Source organism: Triturus cristatus, chromosome 2_2 (assembly GCF_964204655.1).
Source record: "Triturus cristatus chromosome 2_2, aTriCri1.1, whole genome shotgun sequence".
Classification (NCBI taxonomy): domain Eukaryota; kingdom Metazoa; phylum Chordata; class Amphibia; order Caudata; family Salamandridae; genus Triturus; species Triturus cristatus.
Genome location: NC_140582.1, coordinates 409,539,922 through 409,561,341, shown reverse-complemented (window position 1 = coordinate 409,561,341; position 21,420 = coordinate 409,539,922). Strand labels below are relative to the sequence as shown.

The 21,420-nt window shown below is 45.9% G+C and overlaps 1 pseudogene; it reads left to right on the top strand.

Moving 5' to 3' along the window:
* The first annotated feature begins 15,735 nt into the window (after positions 1 to 15,735).
* On the top strand, positions 15,736 to 17,145 carry LOC146862303 (endogenous retrovirus group PABLB member 1 Env polyprotein-like; annotated as a pseudogene).
* The last annotated feature ends 4,275 nt before the right edge of the window (positions 17,146 to 21,420 follow it).

Below are 21,420 nucleotides of genomic sequence, written 5' to 3'. Positions count from 1 at the left end.
TAGGGCCAATAAAACTGCTTTATAAGGACCCAGCTTATAACTACATGACCCCCCCCCCCTTGCCCTGAGACACCTAGGGGAGACTTTAGGGGTCCTAAATATACCAAAACAATGTCGCTCCTCACCCCACAGTGCTCCTAGCACATAAGTCGTTTTTGGGAAGCACTTTACTACAATGAGGGAAGTGAAATGTGCAATTTCTCTATCCCCAGGTCATATAAAACCTATTTTATAAGGGTTCCTCCTTATAATTAATTGACCCCCACCCCTGCAACACATAGGGGAGACACTGAGGGTACCCAATATGACAAAATATTGTAGTTTATTAAATTTTGTGGTGCACCTAACACCAAAGTTGAGTTTGGGCACAATTTACATTTAAAAGCAGTTCTGCAACATGAGGCTGCTTTTAAAATGACCTCAGGCTCTCAGCAGGGCCCACATCAAGTCCAGAAAAGGCTGCTGGCCTCTAACCTGCCGTGCTTGATTACATACCAGGAACTTAAATGTAGTTTTTATCCCCCTGCCCTATTATGTACTAGGGCCTTATAAGGGAGGTCATGCCAATCATAGGGGTACTTTAACCCATAATGTACCCTAGTGTATGTAGGTGTTTTCACTGTAGTCTGGGTGTTTGCAGCATAGCGTTGGCCCTGGGGTTGGTAAGGCAGAGCCAGGGACAGTCAAAGTCAGTTACCACCAGTACCAATCAGCAAATATCGGGGTACCCCGGATGACTTTGCAACATTTCTTATTTAAAATGTCACAATAGTATGCTGTTTCTACCCGATAGGACCTCTGTGATTTCTTACCACTTGGGTCAGCGCTCGGCTTCTTACTATAGGGCTGTGCTCAACTACTAGTTACTTAAATCAGTTCTTCTAAATAAATATGCTGGCAAGTATTTATTAGGGTAACATCTCAGAAGTCAAATCAACATTAAGTTCGTTTTCTATGTTGAGAATATCACCCAATGGGAGACATGCCTTTGCTGTCTTCGGTGTCGATAATTACGTCATCAGCATTATTTGTTAATTGGAAGGGTTTGAGCAGTTACTTCAAAGGTTCAAAGAGCTGCAGCGGCACAGTCCTGTGGATTGGGGGGGAGGGGGGAGGGGGGAGGGGGGCGGGGGGCATCCGCAATGGTGACTCAGTTGCTGAGCTCCGTCTACATTGCATCCTCCATGGGACCGAGCGTGTCTGAGCCTCTGGTGGCGATAGATGAGGAAACGCCCGTCTCTCACCCGTCATCGCCACTGGTCCAGTCCCACGTGTCACTTTCCTTCCTGCATTGACTCTGCACTCTTTGCTACCAGTAGTAGGAGAAGCCGCCGTGCTCTGCCTATGACGGCACTTCTAAGGCATGCGCTACTACAGCAGTGCTCTGGAGGGTATGACGATTAAAAAAACAAGTGTCGTTAACCCCTCTAATTTGTTTTTCAGTTTTTATTGCCGATTTGACACTTTATTACAAATTTGTGGCAATTGTTTTTTTGTAAAGTGCTCTTTTGCCCTGGTGAGGTCCCAGCATGACCCCAGAACCAGATCTAGGGGGTCAGAGTATTCTTACCCTGCCCCCCTTTTTTTATTTTTTTATTTCTTAAATGTTTTTTTCCGGGACTTGGCTGAATCTGCGTCCCAAGATGGTTGCCAATATTTCCTGGTTGAAGTGAAGTGATGTAGGACAGAGCTGGTAAAACGAGTAGTTAGAATTTTTTTTGCCACAGTGGGTCAGTCTTAAGCATTAGTCCAAGTAAGGCTGGTGATCCAGAGTAAGAACAGATGAAGATGTTGCCTTTACATATATTTTTATTTTTGCTCCAGTTCTTCTGGTAAGCCAGAGTAAAGAACAAAGGTAAGACAGCCAAAATGTGTTTCACCCCCCCTGTAGCAGCCCCAGTGCTTTTTAAGGCTGAATGATCATGCATTTTCTGAAAACTGAAAGGAGCAATAAACGGAAAGTATGAAGAAAAAGAGAGAAGAATAGAAATGGGTAGTGCAGTAAAGCAATCCAAGTGAATAGATTAGATGTTCAGTAGGAGAGCAAGGAAACCCATTACGAGTTCAATTTAAAGGGCCAGGTGCCATCAAAGAGCCCATGCTTTGTGTTGACATGTCAGAGGGTGGGCAGAAGAGCCCGATACCATTATCCTTGATTATATGTCAACAATAGCACATCCATAAGACATTAAAATGTAAGGAGAAGAAGTCAAAAAGAGATGAAAGTACAAGCACAAATCAATTATAAAACAGCATCAAAGGTATTTTTTCACATAGCGGTACATCAAACAGTAAATTAATTGCAAGTTAAGATGGCACACATATGTAAAAAAAAAACATATTGAGAGACAGGCATATGGTGCCATAGTTGGCCCTACAGTATAGCAAATGGATGCAATAAATAAACACACATAAATACAGATCAGATTGTATACAGGTGATCCAGAGTCCAAAGGCGCGTCAGGAGTTCATACACAGTATGTATAAAAGGAGCAGATAGAAGGGAAATGAAGGTAGTAAGCAAGAAAATGACAAAATAAAGGAAAGGACCAATATTTGTTTGTTATTATGAGAACTGCAAATATTAACCCCTTCGACGCGCTTGACGGAACGGTTCCGTCATGCACGTCGGTTGGGCTGTGCTTATGACGGAACCGTTCCGTCATGGCCCCGCCCGCGCACTGAATCTTCAGCGTGGCGCGGAAATCCGCGCCGCGCTGAAGGGGTTAAAGAGGGAAAACGACCTTGACATCGCGGTCAAAACACCGCAATACATTTACATCGCTGCTTTTACAACACAAGTTGTTACAACGACTTGAGCTGGATGACACTATAGACTAAGGAATAGTGTGATTTACTATTCCAACACCTTCCCCACTGTACGTAGGCTGGAGTTGGAAAAGTAAATCATACTATTCCTAAGTCCAGCGCCCTACAGCGCAAGTCATAACAACAGCGATGTAATGTACCGCGATCTAAATGATCGAGTTGTAACATCATACATCCATTAAAGAGCGTTCTGGTGTGAGTCCATGTGGCTGGGGTACCCTGAAGTCTGAGCCCTACGCTGTATATATTATAATAGCCTAGCATGTTCTTGGAAGTCATGTGCAGTTAAGTAAGTATCAAGGAAAGGGTAAAAGAATACAACTTATAGGTAAGCGCCTTTGAGCTTCAAGATTATCCTGGAGGGCCTCGTGTCAACCCGTGGACTTCATAATTATATGGAAGTGCTTGGTGCGGTCTTGATCAGCATGTATCCAAGTAAAATCCCAGTAGCACCAAAAGCATGTATATAATGGGGAGCACCAAAGAGCTTGGGGCCAAACCTCAGTACAAAGATGAAGTATGAGGAAGAATGTCCAGAAAAGGAGTACTGGATATTAGTAAGGTAAGTTGGCAAGACCAGTGTCGAAAGTACGTGACAAAGGGTTAAAGAATACGCACGCCGGTAATAATATGAAATTGTCCTGTAAGGAAACAGGCGGGTTCTGTGGGTCCTGCAAGGCTGTAATGAAAAAAGCCATGTAATAAATGCTGGAATTTCGGGCGGAGGGCCAAAATACCGGGCAAAGGGTAGCCAGTGCAATGCTAAGTACAAGTAGCTGTACCTGGAGTCTCAGCAGTCCGGTATCGAAATATTGTTAGTGTGATCTTTAAGCAGCTCCGGATATTGGAGCGCTCATACGCATGGCATGCGTAAAAGAGTGGCCGCTGTACCTTACTGCAGATTACCTTGACAGTACCACCAAAACATTCTCTTAATGTAAATATGTAAAATTAATGTTTTTCTAGTGATTTTACCAGTATCTCAAATTGTCTACTACTTGTACCTTCTATCACCATTTTTCTTTGCTCTCACCCCCGACTCCGGGTCCCGTATCTTTATACCTACTAGTTTGGCAAACTGCTGTATATTAATACCCTCATCCACGACCAACAGGAGGATAGTTATCCTCTTATTAGCAGACCCAAGTCACATACTAACACCACTAATAAAGTTCTACATGAGCTAACATAGGTTACCTACTATTAGGACTTTCATTTAGGACAGATGAACAAGTTACTTACCTTCAGTAACATATTATCTGGTAGAGACTCTATCTAGCTGCAGTTTCCTTACCTTTGAATTTCCCAGGAATCAGCCTGGATCCGGAAACTTTTGCTGAACAATGCCCCTGGCACACACCGCCGGGTGGCTCCATTTGGCTCCACATAATGTTGTCCGCATAGGTAGTGTTGGTTATGACGTCGCAGTCACCCATATAGGCGCCATCCAGGCGCACAAACGTTATTACACTTTGTTTTTTCCACACCACAAGTGCAGAGCCACGAACAAACTTATGTAGTCCTGTGCAAAACTAGGGCCCTGAAAAGGGGAGTAACCCTAGCCCTAACAAAATTAGTCTGCAAAGCGGGGAGACACGGGTGGGGCTGTAAGGAATCTGCAGCTAAGATAGTCTCTCTACCAGATGATGCATTACCGAACGTAAGTAACTTGTTCATCTGATAGAGACTTGTAGCTGCAGATTTCTTACCTTTGAATTCGATATCCAAGCCATACCATCCTGGTGGTGGGTTGCGACTAATACCTTACACTAGGAAGTTTTGCAGGACCGAACGTAGCAAATGCCTGTCCCTGCAGACCTGACTGTACAGGCAGTAGTGCTTAGCAAACATGTGCAAAGATGCCTACGTTGCTGCCTGACAGATGTCCAGGACTGGCATACCCCGAGCCAAGGCCGTAGTCGCATCCTTTTCCCTGGTGGAATGGGCCCTTAATCCCTCAGGGGGCTGATTTTTGGCCAGGGCATAGCAGATCTTAATGCAGAGAAAGACTGTAGGAGGCTGTCTTGGTATATGGTGCACACTTATTCAAGTGTAGCACCCTGCACCAATCCCGACAACCCTTATGGTGTTTTTACTGGTTTAGGGAGCATATTATCAAGCACGGCCTTAAAATTATCGCTGCTTTAGCGGCAGAAAACTGCAGCTAAAGCGGCGATAATGGGCTTGATAATATGCCGCAGAGAATTCCAATAGAAGCCCATGTTGACACCAGAACATGGGCTTCTATGGGAATTCTCAAGGGCATATTATCAAGCCCATTATTGCCGCTTTAGCTGCAGTTTTCTGCCGCTAAAGCGGCGATAATTTTAATGCCGTTTCTTGATAATATGCCCCTAGACAACCTTAGAAAGCTGTCTATGGAGAGCAGCCTTCAGGCTTAGTCTAGGAGGAGTGTGCAGGAGCTTGTTTCACCAGTATCTAATCTTATAGTGCAGATTACGTGAAAAAGGATCACACAGTGTAGTTACAAAAATATTTATTTATTACAGACACTTACTAACCCAATGCAATATCTCCTACTCGGAGATATAAATACAATACATACAATACTTTGATAACATGACAGGTAAGTAGCACAAAAATACAGAGGGCTCCCGAGGGAGGCCAAACCATATACAAAAATAGTGGAATGCGACTAACGACCAAAGTCGAGAGTGGACCCAGAAGACTTCGAAAAGCTGGGGAACCAATGAACTACCCGAGGTAGGGACCTAGGAACCCCATGGAGGCCGTGTGCTAAGTGAACACACGACAGCGTGCGCAAGGTAAGTCAATGGTGAAGTCGCAGTTGTAATTCTTAGGAAAAAGGACCATTCCCCGACAGAGGACTTGGAAGACACCCCGTAGAAGATGAACGGGTCGAGAGTCACCCCACCCGTGGATACCCAGAAGACCTGGTTACCTGCCCCAGGGGAGCCGGGTGCATAGGTACGAAGTGGCATTGGGAACCGCCGTAGACTCAAATGGAGGACTTTAAGCAAGATGCTGCTGGCGAAGAAGCTTGAAGAGTCTGGTGGAATCCAAGGGTGGATTTAAGAAGTGTAGTACCTACAAGCAGAGTGGACTGGGTCAATGTCACTCAGGACTGAGCAGGAGACACAGGAGTCGAGTGCCCACCCGTGCCACCTGTTGCAGGAGAGTTGACAGTGCTCTTGTCTCTGCAGCTACATGGACCAGGTGACGCTGAGGACAAACAGGAACAGTGTAAGAGCTGTTCCACGTCTTATTCTATATCCAGGGGATTGGTGTCTAGTGGGAGCACCACAAGGCCTTGGCAACAGCAACACGTGGAAGACGACGAAAAGTTACAGTGTCTGGACCATCAAGGTCCAAGAGACTCCTCACATTCATGTAAGTCAGGGTAGGCCAGAGCAAGCAGGGGAGCCTACTGGAATCAAAGAAGACCCTTGACAGGGCCCGAAGATCTCTGGAGACGAGAGTCACCCAGCCGACGCGGTCCACACGGACTCTTTTCCGGCAGTGTCGACGAGGGTTCCTGACCTCAGACTCGGTCTTAAGACAGTGCAGGCCTCGAAGAATTTACAGAACAGCCTCCTGTTTTACTGAACATGTTGGAGGCCGTAGGAGCCCAGGATCAGCAATCAGTCAGCTACGTTGCGGTGCCTGGGTATGCAAGGGAGTGACTCCTTTACTCCAAGGGAGTTTCCTTCGGGTTTGTCCACAGGCCCTGGATGGAACCTGTATGGAGCATGTACACTAACGGTGCAGCGTGTTTGCAGAACGAAGACATCAGGAACAGACTGAGTCATCCTGGTTGCAGTCTCGGTTCCCCAAGCGAAGTCCGATGCGGTCAGTCCGACACAGTCAAAATGTCCAGACTGTTGAAGAGGACGCGGAGTTAGATCTGAATCAAATCCCACGACAAATCTAGGGACACACTCTCAGGTAAGCCCTGAAGTAGCCTAAGGAAAGGGTTAGGATTATTAAGGGGTCCCTCCCAAAGGAGGGGCTGGACAGTGGGGAGGATACTCCCATGTCCTTTGTCCAATTTCACACTAGAGCAGGAGCCAACTGCTCCCCGAACTGGTTTGAGCTGGAGTATGCAAGGTGGGCACCAAATGTTCCCCTCAAGCAGTCTGAGTGGCGCTGGCAAGTGCCCCCACCCTGTTCCAAAACCCTAAATCCTTTCTGGGAGGTGGTCACACCTCCCTGTGACAGGATACCTATTGTTCTGCCTTCCCCTGCTCGAGCTTGGCTCAGCAGCAGGAGGGCAGAATCGTGTCTCAGGTCTGCAGCAGCCTTAGCTTGCTGTCCGGTTCTGGAAGACTGGTATCGGGGGCACTGAGGGCCTCCTGAAGGAGCTTTACAGTGCATGGAATCATGCCTTCCACACCGTTTACGTTTATGATTCTGACAGTTTGATACCAAACATGACAGGGTTCGTTACAGCCAGTTTAGAGATTGTCATCATATAAAGAAGCATGGCCACCGTATCAATCGTAATGACTGATGCACTGACAACCCGGGTGAATAGGCTCCGAAGGTTGCAGGGGTGTCCTGCTCATGCAGGGGTACCTTCACACTTAGAACTGAGCACCCTGCCTTTGGGACTGAAAGGCTTACTAGAGGGGTGACTTAAAGGTTTTAAGTACAGTGATGTTTGATATAAGAAAAAATATCTTTTGTGAGAGGGTCCCTTATGGGTGGCATAATACATACAGCAGCCCATGAGGGACCCCTGGTGTACCTAGGCCCAAGGTACCTTAGTACGATATACTAGGAACTTACTAGGGGACATCAGCAGCCAATTAGGAATGTACCAAGGTACTCATCATAGCCAATTTAGGAAGGAAGCACAGTGACCGGGGTCCTGATTAGCAGGATCCCAGTCAGACTAGTAATAAAAAAAAAATAGTATGACACCAGCAAACTGTGGAGGTAACCATGAAAGGAGATCCTACCTTCCTAGGACAACCCAGCGAGAGATGGTCCTTTTCTGCACTTCCTGCCCCTTCTTAACTCCCACATACCCCACAAAGAGTTGATTGTCCACCCTGAACTGTTTTGTGCCGCCAAGGTAGAACGACAAGGCTCTTTTGGGGTCCAGACGCTCCTCTTCCTTAGAGGGATTTGGGGGTGCTAAGAAGGTGTGCAATGTGATGGACTGACCCAGATGGAATGGGGTCACAACCTTTGGCAAAAATGTAGCATGGGTGCAAAGCACCACTTTGTTTGGAAAATACATTATATAGGGAGGTGTGCAAGATAGCGCCTGCAACTCACTCACCCTCCGGGCAGATGTTATTCCCACTAGAAAAGCTGCATTGATGGTAAGCAGCTGGAGGGGACAGTTGTGTAAAGGCTCGAAGGGAGCACACATAAGATAAGTGAGGACAACATTAAGGTCTCACTGCGCATTACAAAGGGCATGGGTGGAAACAAGTGAGCCAGCCCTTTCAGCAACCTATTTACAATCAGAGACCTAAAGAGAGAGGGTTGGTCTGGCAGCCACAAAAAAGCAGATATAGCAGAAAGCTAACCCTTGAGAGTTCCCAAAGCAGAGCCCTGTTGGGCAAGGGTTAGAATAAATAGCAGAACAGTGGAAAAAGAAGCAGAAAGAGGGCCAACAGACCTTTCAGTGCAGTATAATACCAATTTCTGCCAATAGCAGGCAAATACTGACTTAGTGGAGGGCCGCCTGGCTGCCAAGATAATGTTACATACTTCGGGACCCTCTCCTGCGATAGAAGATCCCTCCCCAAAGGGGCAGCCCGATCACTGGAACAATGCTCCTTTTTAGAAGCTCTGGATAACAGACTCTCCTCGCCCAGTCTGGAGCCACAAGAATGACTTGGGCCCCGATGCTCCTGTGGTAGACTCTGTGTTTCTGTAGTCTGAAACAGGAAGTACTCGAAGTCTTCGGGTGTGTTCCCTGGCACCGCTGGGTTCCGAAAAACCCAGTACTTCAGTTGGCGCCCAACAGTGGGGCGATTTCAGCGGTACCGGTCCAAGCCAGAGGTTCGTGAGGAGCTTCGTGTGAAAATTCTGGAGGAAGGCCGCCACTTCATCGACCCCTGTATGTCGACGTGGTCCGAAAGTCTTTGCTGCGAGGTTCTCCGCGTCCCAACGGCTACAAAGGACTGCTGCCCTGACTATCGCCCTGTTTTGGACCCTTGATGAATTGGTAGAGCGAAACGATAAACGAGTCTTCTGGTGACGTCATCGACACCTCAGTTAAGTATAAGTGGAGCGTCTCCCAGTCCTTAGTTTGATTACTTGGTTTGATATCCCCTTTGGGATCTTTTGATTTGGAACTTGCAAGCGCCAAAACCAAGGGACTCGTGTATTCACGAGACTATCGTATTCGATAATCCTTTGAAGTTTGAAACTAGAGTAGAGAGCGAAGATGCCTGGTTCTAGTATACTTGGAAATTGGTTTTGTCTTGGTTATAATAGGGATTCCCGATTGGAGAACTCGTGTCCGGTTCCTCCGATTGGAACTCCAACTTATGAATTATATGTAAAACATGGCATAGGCCCACTCACATATAATGAAGTATGGATCCGTTACACCAGAAAAGATGGTGACTTAAAGTGGCCCCAATACGGTAGTTTCGACACAGAGATTCTGGATAATCTAGAGGTTAAACTCTTTAAGAAGAAAGCCTGGCCGGCAATGTTTGACTCTTTCCGCCTATGGCGTAAGGAAGCCAAACAGAAGGAAATTAAATTGGCAAAAAGAAATAAAAAAGAAAAGGGTATCTCGATAATGCAAGCTGCTTTGCAGTTTCAAGAGAATGAAGAAGAACAGATGAGTGAGCAGTTGCACAGACAATGTAAACTAGTGATAGATAAATGTTATCCAGTTTTGCCGCTTCTTCAGCAAGATGCGTCAAAAGAAATAGAGAAAGATACTTTGATGTCACACTTGTTAAGTTCACCACCCCCTTATGCGCAGAGTGCTACAGCGCCTCCGCAACACCAAGTTGTGCAACATCCAGTTATTTTACATCAAGCTCCTCTACCTCCAGTTCCTCCTCAGTTGGCCCCTGCTCCCATGGTGCAGCCCCCTCAGGGGCCGCCGACTTTGCTGCCTGTCCCCCCTTTACCTTCTACGACTTTGCCCACTACAGCGACTGCCTCTCTTGGCGCTCTTCCTGATACTGTCTCTACGTCTACGCCTACTGTGCTTCCCTCTGTTTTTTCCCCTGTTCTTTTGTCAGCTTCTCCTTCTGTCTGACAGAGAGTGACGGATACAGTTGCTAGTTTTATATTACCTTTCTTCGGGTCGTCTGGTGTGACCCCTGATCCAGAGCATAAGCAGACGCGTAGTCAACTGCCTAATTCTCACGAGAAAGAGATGTTTGACCGTATGGCACGCAAATGGATCGTTCACCCATCTAGGTATAATTTGGAGTCTGTTATGGAGGTCTTTTGTCAATGGGAAGCACCGAAACAGAGATGTTTTTGAACAGATGTGTGTTTTCCTTTGTGAGGAATTGGAGGATAACGATTTGGAAGCAAATCCGCAGGATTTGTGCCGTGTACGGTTTGAGTTTGAAAAAGGTACGATTGTGGGTCCCGAAGTCGAAAAAGCAGTTGCGACATTGTTATCTTTTAGGATTGAGGATCCTTCCCAGTCACTGTTTAAACATGACTCCTCTGGTAAAAAGGTGCGGCAGTACCCTATGAGGGAAGTCCCTCCGGTATGGAAGGACGCTGTTGCGGCCGATGCCGCTCAAGGTATTGCTGCTGCTCCAGCTCATTTTCAGCGTGTTTGGGTACACGTCCCTTGGAAACGATCTGAAGTGTTAGCTCTTAAACAAACTTTACCCGACCCCCGTAAGAACCCTGCAGGATATTATAAGGAGTTATTGCAGACTGCGGAATCATGTGTTATGAATTTGGCTGACATAGACATGCTATTTGGGAATGTGGTCCCGCAGCCTTTGTGGGGATTGATTCGCAATACAGATCACGTGCAAGAGTTAGGCGCCACATGGGCTAATATTAGAGCTGCTAACGATGGGCAAGTTGGTGGTGCCAAGCCTGATCCCGTAGTAGCAGAACTCCCTGCTAGGATCATCACATACATGAAAACATTAATGCCTGCGATGCGTGTTAATTGGGATAAGTTATCTGCGTGTAAGCAGAAGAAAGATGAAACAGTGTCTGATTTCTTCACTAGGTTTGAGGAAACGTTTATCGACCACAGTGGTCAAGATATGAGTACAGAAGGTGGTCAACGGTTGTTCGTTGACAAAGTTGTGCATAATTTGCTTCCAGAGTTGTGTAAGAAATTGAAAGATTCGGAAAGCTCTTGGGCTGTTTCCTCTTCAGCACAAATATTAGCTACTGCACAGTATTACGAAAACAGGGATAAAGATGAGAAAGATAGAGCAGACAAGAAAAATAAGGAATTAAAAACGAAAGTTCTTTTACAACAGGCTTACCCGCCACATGGTGGTCAGAGTAATTATCAGCAACCTCAACAGTTTCAGAAAAACATGCAAAGGTATGAGTTTACTCGACCGCGTCCCCCTGTAGGTCCCAATCAGTGTTCATATTGTAAAGAAGAGGGTCATTTCAAGTATAGTTGTCCTATTTTGTTGCAGCGTGCTAATGGTGCATTTAGCGCAAGAGGTCGAGGTGTTCAACAAGCTCCCAGAGGTAGAGGACGCGGAAGTCTCACCCAGAACGCGCGTCCCCTTCCACCTCAAAATACACTGAATAGTTTTGACCAACAAACTAATGCGTCTGGCAGGATAGCTCAGTACTATAATGATGATTATTATGTGGAAGATGAGAATATGGAAGGTAATGATTGCTAGGACAGCCATAGACAAAGAGAGGGAGTTGTTTCAGTTCCAGTAGATCAAAGTGGACCGTATGTTAAGGTGACTACATCAGGTGTGTCAGAGCCTTTTCTGTTGGATACTGGTGCTGCAAAGAGTTCTATTATGCACTCAAAACTCCCTGGCGCGCCTTTGTCTGGCAAGATGAATGTTTCGGTAGGTTTTTCTGGCGCCCCGGTTAGGAATCCGATTTCTTGCCCTATGTCCCTTTCTGTTGGACCTTGTGAATTGGAAGCACCCCTAATTTTGACAACGGGTTGTGGTGAAAACTTGTTGGGATTGGATTTGTTGAAAAGATTGTATGCAACATTATATTGTTCTCCTTCGGGAGTACAACTTACACTGGATAGGAAAGTGGTTTCTCCAATGTATTTGTCAAAGGATAAACTTCCGACAGAATTGTCGCTTCTTCCTGATACCATTTGGGCTACTGGTCCTAATGATGTGGGCCTTTTGGAAATACCGCCATATGTTGTAACATTGAAGGCCAATGTTAAATTGCCACGCATTCCCCAATATAAGATCTCTAGTGAAGGTGAAAAAGCGTTGCTAGCGATCATTTATGATTTGATTGGAAAAGATGTGATCGAAGAGACCAGAGGCAACGTTTGCAATAGTCCTGTTCTGCCTGTTTTGAAACGTACTGACCCTTCTCAGCCACCTGTTTACAGGTTCGTGATTGATCTTAGAGAGGTCAATAAAATAGTTGTGCCACAGTTTCCAGTCGTTCCTGATATTACTGCCTTATTGACTATGATTCCAGCCTCCGCCGCCTGGTTTTCAGTGATTGACTTAAAGAATTCTTTCTTTAGCATCCCGATCGCCGAGGAGATCAGAGATATTTTTGGTTTCAGCCTAGGAGGTCGAAGCTTTCGCTTCAAACGCGCTCCTCAGGGCTACTGTGAAAGTCCATCAATATACAGCCAAGCTTTAAAAACTCAGCTTGATGCGATTGTTTTACCTGATGGTGCTACCCTTATTCAGTACGGTGACGATTTACTAATCGCCGCAGATACTGAAGACATTTGTAAAGAAGCAACATTGTCGTTGTTGCGTCATTTGTCTAATCTACATCACAAAGTGTCGCTTTCAAAACTGCAATATTGTCGACAAGAAGTGACCTACTTAGGTCATCTCTTATCGAAGGAGGGAAGGAAACTGACCCCAGAAAGAATTCAGGCAATAGCAAAATTGAGTGTGCCTAGGACACAGAGATAAGTACGTGCTTTCTTGGGCATTACATCCTACTGTAGACAATGGATACCTGGGTTTTCTCTGCTGGCCAAACCTTTGATAGCATTAACATGTAAAGATACACCGAATCCCGTCCCATGGTCTGAAGATTGTCAGAAAAGTTTTTCCGAATTGCGTGAAGCATTATGTTCGGCTCCTGTGCTGGGTACTCCTGACTACAGCAAGCCTTTTACACTGTATGTGCACGAGAGGGAAGGTTGTGCATTGTCGGTGTTGACACAGTCTTTTGGAGGCAAGCAGCGTCCATGCGCGTATTTTTCATCAATTTTGGATCCGGTAGCTAAAGCATTGCCGAGTTGCTTGAGAGCGGCAGCAGCTGTTTCTATTCGACAGTCTGCTGGGTTAGTAATGAACAACACGTTGTTTGTTATGGTTCCACATGCAGTGGACACGTTGTTAAACAGAACCAAAACACAGCACTTAACTAGTGCTCGATTGTCAGGTTACGAGTTGACACTGCTAGCGAGTCATGTTCACATACAAAGGTGCAATACGTTGAATCCAGCCACGTTATTGCTGATTTTAGTGGAGACAGAAGATGTTGAGCAGCATGATTGTCTTTTTAGAACAGAAGAAGAAACAAAAGGGAGAGTGGATCTCAAGGATACTCCCCTTGTAGAGTGTGATGGTACCTTATGGGTAGATTGTTCATGTTTCAAGCTTTCGAATGGTGATACGACTGCAGCATATGCTGTCACGACTTTGCATACGATTGTTGAAACTGCACGTATACCACATAATTCAGCCCAAGCAGCAGAATTAATTGCACTTACAAGAGCGTGTGTGCTATCAAAAGGAATGAAAGTGACCATATATACCGACAGTCAGTATGCTTTCGGTGTGGCCCATAGTTTTGGGCGATTACGGAAGGAAGTGGGTTCCTGACTTCACATGGAGTTAAAATACAAAATGGTCAGTTGGTGAATGAGCTCCTTGAGTCACTGACATTGCCGCTACAAGTTGCGATTGTGAAATGCAGTGCACACAAGAAGGTTACTGATGATGTTGGTCGTGGTAACGCATTTGCGGATGAAATCGCAAAAGAAACAGCAAACAATGTGAAGAATCGGATGTATGTTGCAGGCCCTGCAAGATGGGTTGGTGATGCTGGAATGTGTGAAGACACGATAGAGAGTGTGAAGTCTCTTCAAGCCGAAGCTTCAGAGAAAGAATTAAGTATGTGGAGAGAAAGTACGGGTAAACTGGATGAAAATGGTTGTTGGATTGACTTGTCAGAACATCGGCGATGGTTGTTACCCGATGCGTACGTGCTTGCAGTGGTGACAATGGCTCATGGAATGGCCCATAGCAGTGTGAAAGGGATTTGTAAGTTGTTGGCTCCAGTATGGCAAAATACTGGAATTCCTAAATGTGCAGAGAATGTGGTCAAAAACTGCATGGTATGTCTGAAATACTATCCTGGTAGGGGAACCCCAACTCCAGCTGGTCATTTTGCGCCTCCAACGTATCCGTTTGAGGTTTGGCAGCTAGATTTCATCCACATGGAAAGATGCAACAATTTGAAATATGTACTCGTTGTTGTTTGTGCCTTTTCAAGGTGGATAGAAGCATACCCTTTAAAAGACAACACTGCTCTGTCCACAGCTAAAGCCCTTGTCAAAGAATTTTTCCCTAGATTTGGAATGCCGAGAATGGTCTGGAGTGACAATGGGAGTGAATTTGTGGGTCGAGTGATGAAAACAGTATGTGATGGACTGGGTATCCGGCAAAAATTTCACGCTGCAAATCATCCCCAATCAGCTGGATTAGTAGAGTGCTATAATGGCACGTTAAAATTGAAGTTGGCCAAGATTCAAGCAAGCTCTGGTCTTAGATGGCCCGACGCTCTGCCTTTAGCACTCCTGTCAACAAGAATGACTGCGCATTCACGAGTGGGACTTAGTCCCTATGAAATCGTGTTTGGCCGCCCGGCCAATATATGGGGAGTGCCAAGGCCTACAAAATTCAGCGAGATCGAACATCCAGTACTGCTTGATTATTTTTATGAATTGACGGCTAAATTGCGTGTTTTACACCAACAGGTGCATGATACTCTGCCTCAGGTCTCTGAAACTCCAGGACATCCTATCAATCCTGGATCATGGGTGCTGGTCAAAAACTTTCAACGGACAAAGAATGATCAGCTGTTCGAGTGAAAGGGAAAAAGAACTGGATCCACGGCGTCCATTCCAAGAGGGTCCCTTTGCCTCTGCCATATGACCGATGGGTCCAGGAGGGGATCGCTGATTCTGAGACTGAAACCGTGCCTCGTTTTCTGCCGTTTAGCGATGCACGTGTGAAAGGAACAAGCTCTGAGCAGGAAAGCGATGACATTTTGCAAGAGGCTGTGCCACCGTCAATAAGATTGGACACTACAGAGCCTGAACTCTTGTTCCAAGATCAGACAGTACCTGGGAGAAATCACTACAATTTGAGGCCAAGGACTATGGACAAATAAAATTATTTTCCTTTCCCTTGCTATTTTTAATAATTTTGGGAAGTGCAGCTCTCTTTCATCTGAGAAACTTGCTTATTTTTGCTTTTTCGAACCGCCATCCGGGTTCAGCTGCAGGGTCGCGGTTGCCCAAGTCTTTGGAGTGCAACTGAAGACGTTAGGTCAGCAGTTCTGGTCGGTCCAAGGAGTTGCCCTGGACTGACAGAAGCATTTCTTTAGCATAGAACACCCTACCACCGCGAGCAGCACTCAGAGAGGATGGAGTTTTTCGAGAATAAGAGACCTGCTAAACCAATGGACTGCAAAGACAGAACATGTATAATGATGACAAGAAAACGATTTTTGATGTTATGTATTTCCATGTTACGGAGTGTGATGACGATCTTCATAGGATATGTCTTATTCTCTTTCCAAGTAACACTCGCACCAACTGCACAGCCCATACCCCCTCCTACTGTTCCCTCGCATTCTTTTCACCCTCTGCCTGAACACGAGTCTGCTAGAAGATTAGAATTTGTCAATAATTCGTTCATTCAGCTTCTACACCAACACCAATTAGTAGTTAACACAACTAACTGTTGGGTGTGTGGCCTTATGCCCCCATACTACTGATAAAGGTATCCCGTACCTACTCCTACCTTTCAGCCATAATGGTTCTGTGTGGGCATATAGAACAATGTTCATGTATGCTCATGAAGCCAACCCCCTACGTTCTGTGAAAGATAATCCCAAGAATAGTGCTGTAGTTAAGGGGATCGTGGATATGATTAGGGAAGAGATTTCCTATGAAACCATCCCAAGAGATGAGACACTAGCATATATTGGCTGGAATATGACAGGATATGAAGTTACTCTGAGCGAGAACCAGCGAACAAAGAAATCCTCACCGATCTGGATTGTACCCCATCAGGGTCACCTATGTTTGCAAGGTTATGGCAAGAATCCCAGAGCTCAGTTAGGGAAAAGTATCTGCGCTGAAACTTACGTTTTTGCATCTCAGACTTCCCCTTCATTCTTAGCAGCCAAGGGTACCTATTTCATCTGCCATGATAGAGCCTATACCTGGTTGCCCCCGGACTTTTCGGGCACATGTTTTGTTTCGTTCCTGCTGCCTCCCACCTACACAACCGCGGCAGATTACCATAAGACAAGGATGGTTAGAGGCGTCATCACCAGGATGACACTGCAGGACAAGAATTTGGAGATTTCATAAAGGGTTCTCTGCCGTTTTGGGGTCCAATGGTTAACAGCAGGAACATAAGGCAATTGACAAGAGTGGTTGAATCCACAGTAGTTGAAACAGCCGGTGCCCTTGGTAATTTGACTGCTGAGCTCCAGTCGGATCGTCTTATGACTCTTCAGAACAGGGTCGCGTTAGACGTCATACTTGCAGACCGAGGTGGGGTATATAGAGTGATCCAATCTAGCTGCTGTGTTTTTATTCCAGATAACGCTCCAACAGTTTTCCAGGCCATTTCCAAACTGCATAGAATCTCCGAATCTATTCACGTAGATAACGGGGAATGGTCATTGGCGGGGTGGTTCTGGGAACTGATATCCGCTTGGGGTTGGAAGATCCTGATAGTCATTGGAATGATCTTAGCCATTCTTTTACTGCTCTGTCTATGTGTACAGTGTGCTCCTGTAATTTGTGGCATCTGCGCTACATCATGCATAAGGAAACCTGTAACGCGAGACGAGCTAAGCAATAGGATGATGCTACAGCAACATCTCCGCGACTTCATGGACATAGACCTGGATTCAGACTAGCGGGAGTGTAGGTTATTGCCTATGTAAGGGCAAAAGGAGGGTCTGTGGTACTGTAGATTTTGGAACCATGTATCTGGCATGATTCTAACATGAGGATTTCTTTATCAACAGACCAAGAATGTTTAGGATACTATGCACAAGCATTTGCGTCACATTCTAGTGACGAGATTGCCTGAAATCAGAGTTTCTGTCCTAATACCTCGAGCTCCATTTTAGGACGACAGCCATTTTGTGATTGCCCTCTCATAGGCAACAGGACTACGGCCGAGCATGGGTCTGAAGGACACACACACCTTCGCTGACTCCTCGGTGACCTGACTCCGCTGCCTAAGGCCAAACCTGATCGGTCAGTTCCCTTCCCGCGGCCGAATGATATTAGTATCAGGGCCCAGCATATCACGAAACCTTTCATCACACACGAACCATGCCTAATCTTCTACACACCTGCCCCTGTTTCCCTCTTTATGACCCGTTTTACGAGGAGGAGGTGCCCGTTTTTATTGGCTGTCCGTCGATATCTGATGAAGGCGCTAAGCTTTGCCGGGTAATTGATTAAGGGTTGAACGAACTGAAATATGTTCTTGCCATTATGACTCTGTCTTTTCCTTTGTAATGAATGCATGTGAATGATCATACCGTAAAACGAGGAATGTTTGCCTAAAGCATAATATTTGGTATATAAGGAGAAGGCTGGTTTTCGTAAGTGAGCAGTCTCCTGAGAATATACACGTGTTGTACTTCTAGGATGCCTGTTACTGGCTGCAGCCAATAAATACGATCTTTGACTTCACCAAGAAGACTCTGTGTTTCTGTAGTCTGAAACAGGAAGAACTCGAAGTCTTCGGGTGTGTTCCCTGGCACCGCTGGGTTCCGAAAAACACAGTACTTCACTCCTGATCTTCTTCAGAGTCCTGGCGTGGTATGGGCGGAAAGGCGTACAGCAGGCCTAAACTCAACTCGCAACGAAAGGCGTCGCCGAGCGATAGTCATCTTGGAAACTGCAGTATTGCTGACACTGCGCGTTCTCTTCGGAGGCGAACAGATCTAACCAGGGTTCTTCCCACTGCTGAAAGAGTCCTTGCACCACATCCAACTGAAGACGCCATTTGTGATCCGGTAGGCATCGATGGCGTAGTTTGTACGCCGTGGCGTTCAGAGAAACTGCCAGGTGTTGCATCACCAGGGTTATGCCCTGCTGTTCCAGCTATGTCCAGAGACACAGGGCCTCTCGACAAAGGGTCCACAACTGCACCCCAACTTGCTTGTTTCAGTATCACATGGTGGTGGTGTTCTCCGTGAACACCTGCACTAACTCCCACCTGACAGAGAGAAGAAATGCCTTTCATGGCAACTGAATCACTCGAAGCTCCAACACATTTATGTGGAACCCCGACACCACCAGAGACCAGTGTCCCCTGATCTTCACCTCTCCCAAATGGCTCCCCATCCCAGAAGTGACGCATCTGTCACGACTGTGAGCTATGGTTGGGGAAGGGAGAGAGGTCTGCCACTGACCCAATCGCAGTTCATCAACCACCACTGCAGATCTCTTGCAGTTCCTTCTCAGATCTGGACCACATCGGTGAGATTTCCTCGATGTTGTGCCCACTGGAACTTCAGGTCCCACTGCAGAGCCCGCATACGCCACATGACATGCTTTACCAAGCAGGATGCAGGAGTCATTGAGGCCCAATAGCCTCAGTCGGTCTCACTGAAATCCAGGATAGAGGCTGAAACATTGGAATCATAACCTGAATATCCTAGACTCGCTGCGCAGGAGGATACACCCGAAACTGCTCTGTGTCCAGAACAGTTCTGATGAAAGGAAGGGTCTGAGAAGGAGTCAGGTGTGACTTTGGCACTTTTATAGAGAACCCCAGCAAATGCAGGAGGTTCATCGTAGTCTGAAGGTGGGAGACGACAGCCTGGGGCGAAGATGCCTTCAACAGCCAGTCGATGAGGTAGGGGAGGACTGACACCCCTAACCTGAGCAGACGAGTTGCGATCACCCCAAGAAGTTCATGATGAGCAACCGCTCGCTGCTCTGGCAGAGTGTGCGACTGCAGCACTAGTACTGCACACTGTGCAGAAAAGTATGTTTTCATGTGCTGGCCTAGGAGCCGGCCGCTGCGGAATTCACGTGACATGACATCACGTACAGCAATAAAGTGTAGGTCCATTTGCCAGACTGACACTCTCTCTCTTTTACGTGCGAGTCACAGCCGTTGTTTCTTTTTAGTTTGCTGCTTCCCTCTGTGCCTCAGTAATTGGTGCCTTAGCATGCAGAACGCAACGCCGGCATTCATAATCATTGGCTGGTGAGAGGTGGTCGCACAGTCACATCGCAGAGGCAGGATCATCATGTGAGATGAATATACAACTAGATCTGACTGCCTCTGGAGATGCGTCCTCAGGAATCTCGTTGCGGCTCGACTTACTTGGCTCTGGGTTAATCATCACGCTTTTCTGAATTGAATACCAATATGTTGATTATGAGGAGCTAAGCAGCCTGCACAAGGTGCTTATTTGTGCATTGCCGCTCTACAGATTGCACAGAGAAACACATTCACTACTGTTTCAATCCGATGGTAGCAAAGTTACATCCACAGCGCCATCTATTGACTACTTCCAAATCTCAATTTCCTATTACAGGGTGCCGAAATTTAAATAAATATCTATCAGTAGAGATCTTAATGGAAATAATATTTTGGCACCTTTTTATTGTTTTTGTACCACAAAACAATGGGTGGTACACAAGGACGGGGGTGACTCAAGACTTAGAGCCACTGTGGTGCATTGCAACTGTTAATGAACTGAAGTGAAGTGTGAACGTGCAGGTAGAGGGCAAGCCGGACCACGAGACTGTCACCCACTCAGCTATTAAGATCATTTTGACTGAGCTAACTCGTTTTGAAATATTGGTGCTTTGCAGCAGTTTTAAGATCTTCTTAGAGTTTCTCAATGCTCAAATGGGTGTAATTTTTGATATGTATGTTTCCCTCGTCTTCATTGCTTGATTTTGCTCGTGAGAAAGTGTCACTCAGTCGTTGAAATGTCACTCATAATTACACTGAAATGATGTAAATGTCACACATAGCAATCAGAAACTTTGGGAGCTATATCCAGGGTTACGTCAAAGGCTGGTGATGGCTGGTAGTGACCCTGAGTGAAAATGTAGTTTTAAGTCCAGGGTGAGGGCAAAAATGAAGAGCCCAATAGGGACAAGTCTCAGCACCTGTTTTTTTCTCCTTCTAGAACTGCCAGTAGACCCGCCCATTTAAATCCCTAGGTACGCAGACTAAGAGACTATCTTACTCTAACTTACAGCTAATCCTGGAAAACTTGAGACCCACCCCCTGTCCAGCCTAGTTATCTATTTCTGGCATCAGGCTTCTGGATTTTGAAGAAAACTGCATTCCGCACCATGAACAGAAATAGACCGGAGGAGCGGTGCAGAGGAAGTGATTGCTTCAATATATTGCTTTTTAGTTGAGCGGGCTCTTCTAGCTCCTGCTTTTCTGCACTGCTTTCCCATCAGTTACATCATGTATTTGTGGTGACAGCGGGTCACAGTGGGGACTGGTCATCAAAATGAGTGTTTTTAATTAAATTTAGGCATGATTGCAAAAACCCGTTGTTGGCCAGTGTTCCTCCTCCTACTATATGTATATTAAATAGACTTTATAATTAATTAAAAATGTTTTGTGAAGGATATTTTTGTAAAATTTGTGAGTTTCTTCTTTGTGTTTTCATTGGGCTGAATTTGGGCTTGCATTTAGGTAGCTGTGGGCTTAGGACGGGTCTCAAAATCTGGAAACACTGGCTGCTTAGAGACCCTAGAAACAGCGCTGACAATATTTCGATACGGACTGCAGAGACTCTAGGTACGGCTACTTGTACTGAACCTTGAGCTGACTACAATACTCATTACCTTTCACTCGCTATTTGTGCCCACCCCTCTGGCCTTTTTTACATTACTTTTTTACCTTACAGAATTGCAGGATCACAGAACCCACCTGTTTCCTAATAGGGCATTTTTGTATTAATACCCGCGTGAGTACTGCTTGACTCTCTGTTACGCGTACTTTCGACACTGGGTTTGCCAACTTACCTTACTAATGTCCAATACTTCTTTTCAGGACTGTCTTGCTGATGCTTCATCTTTGTACTTGGATGCATGATGATCAAGGGCACACAAAGCATTTCCATATAATTATTAAGTCCACAGGCTGACACCAAGCACTCCATGATAATCTTGAAGCTCATAGGCTCTTA